Consider the following 6,000-nt stretch of genomic DNA (forward strand, 5'->3'; position numbering starts at 1 on the left):
CCACTAGCTCTGCTTGTTGTCATGCAATTTCTTTGCCTCTCAGAAATGATTATGACATAAAAGTGAAGTACGTGACGAGTGTGACGTTAGGAAAACATTAGGCAGCATGGAGAGATTCTGTATGGGACCACCCAACCCAAACGAGTACTGTGTGACGTGCTACCTGGCAGGTATTCACTGAGGTAGCCGGCTAGCTCAGTCGGTAGAGCGTCAGACTCTTAATCCCAGGGTCGTGGGTTCGAGCCAGACGCTGGGCGAAACGGAATTTTGTTCCGCTGCAGGTGTAAATTACCGTTTTTCTGATTAACGAGATTTAATGGAAATAGCAACTTTAAACTTTGCCTATGTCTCTGTCAGTCGCAAGGAAACTGTATTTGAAGGTGAAGGTGAGTTTGTAGACATGTGTGAAAGACATGTTCTGAAATGCAAGTGTTGTTGTTTGGAGAGCACATCGGTTACGTGTCAGATGTGTAGCCAAGCAGTAATTTGTCGCCATAGCTGTAAATATTAGCCGGTAATATAAAGTGTTGTCAGCTAAAGTCTGATGATGCAGACGACCGTAAGGACGAAGTACCCAAGACTACCGTTAGCCCGCGCCTCTTTAGCTCAGTGGTAGAGCACTGGTGTAATAAACCAGGGGTCGTAAGTTCCATCCTCACAGGAGAGAGATGAATTTTCAAAATCAGTTGCACGACGTGGCCGTATAGCAAACAGTACCTGTGATGACAAACAATTAGCGACAGAGCGTTTTTTAAGAATTACCCTCAGATGCGATTAAGGCGAATGGCGCAGATAAAGCATTTGCCAAAGCGGTGCAGCATAAGGTGGGACGAGGCAGTCTGAATTACATTTTATAGATGTATTTCTCACATATCTCAGAGCCTCTCGCGATATTCGTCGTCGTCGCCGCCGCCGCTTCTGCAGAAGTAGCAAATGGCCATCGTAGCAAATGCGGCGAGGGATGCCCTGCCTTCGATTCCGAATGCACAAAGTGTGTGGTCTTGTTTCTCAGTCTATATTTGGTCGGTCTCGTCAGAGGTTGAATGTAACGAATTTGTGGGAAAGAGCAAGGGGCAGCGGCTGTGTAGAACGAAAACACAAATCCTCAGGGGTGTGAGCGTTTCGAGATGAGTCGTATACGTGTAAATGTTTGTTGTCAGTGACTGTGTGGCCTAATGGATAAGGCGTCGGACTTCGGATCTGAAGATTACAGGTTCGAATGCTGTCACGCTCGTGTTTTCCAGTTCTGAAAAAGAAACATACCGTTCTAATGTAGCAATTGAGCAGTACGAAACCGTCTGAATGTTGCTGTTGACCATTTTTTGCTTGGAGATGCTCATGAGCTTGAAACACACACAACAAAACCGGTGTTAACTAGCGAAATGGTTGGCAGAGTGCCGACAAAGCGAGTATTGACTATCACTTGCACATCTAAAACAACGTCGGAAAGTAACTCGTTCGGCTTTTGAGTCACATAAAGTATGTGTGCTAATTTTGACGCCACTAGCTCTGCTTGTTGTCATGCAATTTCTTTGCCTCTCATAAATGATTATGACATAAATGTGAAGTACGTGACGAGTGTGACGTTAGGAAAACATTAGGCAGCATGGAGAGATTCTGTATGGGACCACCCAACCCAAACGAGTACTGTGTGACGTGCTACCCGGCAGGTATTCACCGAGGTAGCCGGCTAGCTCAGTCGGTAGAGCGTCAGACTCTTAATACCAGGGTCGTGGGTTCGAGCCAGACGCTGGGCGAAACGGAATTTTGTTCCGCAGCAGGTGTAAATTACCGTTTTTCTGATTAACGAGATTTAATGGAAATAGCAACTTTAAACTTTGCCTACGTCTGTGTCAGTCGCAAGGAAACTGTATTTGAAGGTGAAAGTGATTTTGTGGACATGTGTGAAAGACATGTTCTGAAATGCAAGTGTTGTTGTTTGGAGAGCACATGGGTTACGTGTCAGATGTGTAGCCAAGCAGTAATTTGTCGCCATAGCTGTAAATATTAGCCGGTAATATGAAGTGTTGTCAGCTAAAGTCAAATGATGCAGACGACCGTAAGAACGAAGTACACAAGAGTACCGCTAGGCCGTGCCTCTTTAGCTCAGTGGTAGAGCACTGGTCTAATAAACCAGGGGTCGTAAGTTCCATCCTCACAGGAGAAAGATGAATTTTGGAAATCAGTTGCGCGTCGTGGCCGTATAGCAAACAGTACCTGTGATGACGAACAATTAGCGACAGGCGTTTTTTTAAGAATTACTCTCAGATGTGATTAATTCGAATGGCGCAGATAAAGCATTTGCCAAAGCGGTACAGCATAAGGTGGGACGAGGCAGTCTGAATTACATTCTATAGATGTATTTCTCACATATCTCAGAGCCTCTCGCGATCGTCGTCGTCGTCGGTCGTCGGTCGTCGTCGTCGTCGTCGTCGCCGCCGCCGCTTCTGCAGAAGTAGCAAATGGCCATCGTAGCAAATGCGGCGAGGGACGCCCTGCCTTCGATTCCGAATGCACAAAGTGTGTGGTCTTGTTTCTCAGTCTATATTTGGTCGGTCTCGTCAGAGGTTGAATGTAACGAATGGGTGGGAAAGAGCAAGGGGCAGCGGCTGTGTAGAACGAAAACACAAATCCTCAATGGTGTGAGCGTTTCGAGATGAGTCGTATACATGTAAATGTTGGTCGTCAGTGACCGTGTGGCCTAATGGATAAGGCGTCGGACTTCGGGTATGAAGATTACAGGTTCGAATGCTGTCACGCTTGTGTTTTTCCAGTTCTGAAAAAGAAACATACCGTTTTAATGTAGCAATTGAGTAGTACGAAACCGTCTGAATGTTGCTGTTGACCATTTTTTGCTTGGAGATGCTCTTGAGCTTGAAACACACACAGCAAGACCGGTGTTAACTAGCGAAATGGTTGGCAGAGTGCCGACACAGCGAGTATTGACTATCACTTGCACATCTAAAACAACGTCGGAAAGTAACTCGTTCGGCTTTTGAGTCACATAAAGTATGTGTGCTAATTTTGACGCCACTAGCTCTGCTTGTTGTCATGCAATTTCTTTGCCTCTCAGAAATGATTATGACATAAAAGTGAAGTACGTGACGAGTGTGACGTTAGGAAAACATTAGGCAGCATGGAGAGATTCTGTATGGGACCACCCAACCCAAACGAGTACTGTGTGACGTGCTACCCGGCAGGTATTCACTGAGGTAGCCGGCTAGCTCAGTCGGTAGAGCGTCAGACTCTTAATCCCAGGGTCGTGGGTTCGAGCCAGACGCTGGGCGAAACGGAATTTTGTTCCGCTGCAGGTGTAAATTACCGTTTTTCTGATTAACGAGATTTAATGGAAATAGCAACTTTAAACTTTGCCTATGTCTCTGTCAGTCGCAAGGAAACTTTATTTGAAGGTGAAGGTGATTTTGTAGACATGTGTGAAAGACATGTTCTGAAATGCAAGTGTTGTTGTTGGGAGAGCACATCGGTTACGTGTCAGATGTGTAGCCAAGCAATAATTTGTCGACACAGCTGTAAATATTAGCCGGTAATATGAAGTGTTGTCAGCTAAAGTCAAATGATGCAGACGACCGTAAGAACGAAGTACCCAAGAGTACCGCTAGGCCGCGCCTCTTTAGCTCAGTGGTAGAGCACTGGTCTAATAAACCAGGGGTCGTAAGTTCCATCCTCACAAGAGAAAGATGAATTTTGGAAATCAGTTGCGCGACGTGGCCGTATAGCAAACAGTACCTGTGATGACGAACAATTAGCGACAGGCGTTTTTTTAAGAATTACTCTCAGATGTGATTAAGGCGAATGGCGCAGATAAAGCATTTGCCAAAGCGGTACAGCATAAGGTGGGACGAGGCAGTCTGAATTACATTTTATAGATGTATTTCTCACATATCTCAGAGCCTCTCGCGATCTTCGTCGTCGTCGTCGTCGGTCGTCGTCGTTGTCGGTCGTCGTCGCCGCCGCCGCTTCTGCAGAAGTAGCAAATGGCCATCGTAGCAAATGCGGCGAGGGACGCCCTGCCTTCGATTCCGAATGCACAAAGTGTGTGGTCTTGTTTCTCAGTCTATATTTGGTCGGTCTCGTCAGAGGTTGAATGTAACGAATGGGTGGGAAAGAGCAAGGGGCAGCGGCTGTGTAGAACGAAAACACAAATCCTCAGGGGTGTGAGCGTTTCGAGATGAGTCGTATACGTGTAAATGTTTGTTGTCAGTGACCGTGTGGCCTAATGGATAAGTCGTCGGACTTCGGGTATGAAGATTACAGGTTCGAATGCTGTCACGCTCGTGTTTTCCAGTTCTGAAAAAGAAACATACCGTTTTAATGTAGCAATTGAGCAGTACGAAACCGTCTGAATGTTGCTGTTGACCATTTTTTGCTTGGAGATGCTCATGAGCTTGAAACACACACAGAAAGGCCGGTGTTAACTAGCGAAATGGTCGGCAGAGTGCCGACACCGCGAGTTTTGACTGGCACTTGCACATCTAAAACAACGTCGGAAAGTAACTCGTTCGGCTTTTGAGTCACATAAAGTATGTGTGTTAATTTTGTCGCCACTAGCTCTGCCTGTTGTCATGCAGTTTCTTTGCCTCTCAGAAATGATTATGACATAAAAGTGAAGTACGTGACGAGTGTGACGTTAGGAAAACATTAAGCAGCATGGAGAGATTCTGTATGGGACCACCCAACCCAAACGAGTACTGTGTGCCGTGCTAACCGGCAGGTATTCACCTAGGTAGCCGGCTATCTCAGTCGGTAGAGCGTCAGACTCTTAATCCCAGGGTCGTGGGTTCGAGCCAGACGCTGGGCGAAACGGAATTTTGTTCTGCTGCAGGTGTAAATTACCGTTTTTCTGATTAACGAGATTTAATGGAAATAGCAACTTTAAACTTTGCCTACGTCTCTGTCAGTCGCAAGGAAACTGTATTTGAAGGTGAAGGTGATTTTGTAGACATGTGTGAAAGACATGTTCTGAAATGCAAGTGTTGTTGTTTGGAGAGCACATCGGTTACGTGTCAGATGTGTTGCCAAGCAGTAATTTGTCGCCATAGCTGCAAATATTAGCAGGTAATATGAAGTGTTGTCAGCTAAAGTCTGATGATGCAGACGTCCGTAAGGACGAAGTACCCAAGAGTACCGCCAGGCCGCGACTCTTTAGCTCAGTGGTAGAGTACTGTTCTAATAAACCAGGGGTCTTAAGTTCCATTCTCACAGGAGAAAGATGAATTTTGGAAATCAATTGCGCGATGTGGCCGTTTAGCAAACAGTACCTGTGATGACGAACAATTAGCGACAGGCGTTTTTTAAGAATTACTCTCAGATGCGATTAAGGCGAATGGCACAGATAAAGCATTTGCCAAAGCGGTACAGCATAAGGTGGGACGAGGCAGTCTGAATTACATTTTATAGATGTATTTCTCACATATCTCAGAGCCTCTCGCGATATTCGTCGTCGTCGTCGTCGTCGTCGTCGTCGCCGCCGCCGCCGCCGCTTCTGCAGAAGTAGCAAATGGCCATCGTAGCAAATGCGGCGAGGGACGCTCTGCCTTCGATTCCGAATGCACAAAGTGTGTGGTCTTGTTTCTCAGTCTATATTTGGTCGGTCTCGTCAGAGGTTGAATGTAACGAATGGGTGGGAAAGAGCAAGGGGCAGCGGCTATGTAGAACGAAAACACAAATCCTCAGGGGTGTGAGCGTTTCGAGATGAGTCGTTTCCGTGTAAATGTTTGTTGTCAGTGAGCGTGTGGCCTAATGGATAAGGCGTCGGACTTCGGATCTGAAGATTACAGGTTCGAATGCTGTCACGCTCGTGTTTTCCAGTTCTGAAAAAGAAACATACCGTTTTAATGTAGCAATTGAGCAGTACGAAACCGTCTGAATGTTGCTGTTGACCATTTTTTGCTTGGAGATGCTCATGAGCTTGAAACACACACAGCAAGACCGGTGTTAACTAGCGAAATGGTCGGCAGAGTGCCGACACAGCGAGTTTTG

General features: G+C 46.2%; 1 non-coding gene across 1 annotated transcript; it reads left to right on the forward strand.

Annotated features, from left to right (window-relative positions):
• Positions 1–3,625: 3,625 nt before the first annotated feature.
• On the forward strand, positions 3,626–3,697 carry Trnai-aau (transfer RNA isoleucine (anticodon AAU)). Its single transcript has one exon. It is a non-coding gene; the product is annotated as a tRNA-Ile (tRNA).
• Positions 3,698–6,000: the final 2,303 nt, after the last annotated feature.

This window comes from Schistocerca gregaria, chromosome 8 (assembly GCF_023897955.1).
Source record: "Schistocerca gregaria isolate iqSchGreg1 chromosome 8, iqSchGreg1.2, whole genome shotgun sequence".
Classification (NCBI taxonomy): Eukaryota; Metazoa; Arthropoda; class Insecta; order Orthoptera; family Acrididae; genus Schistocerca; species Schistocerca gregaria.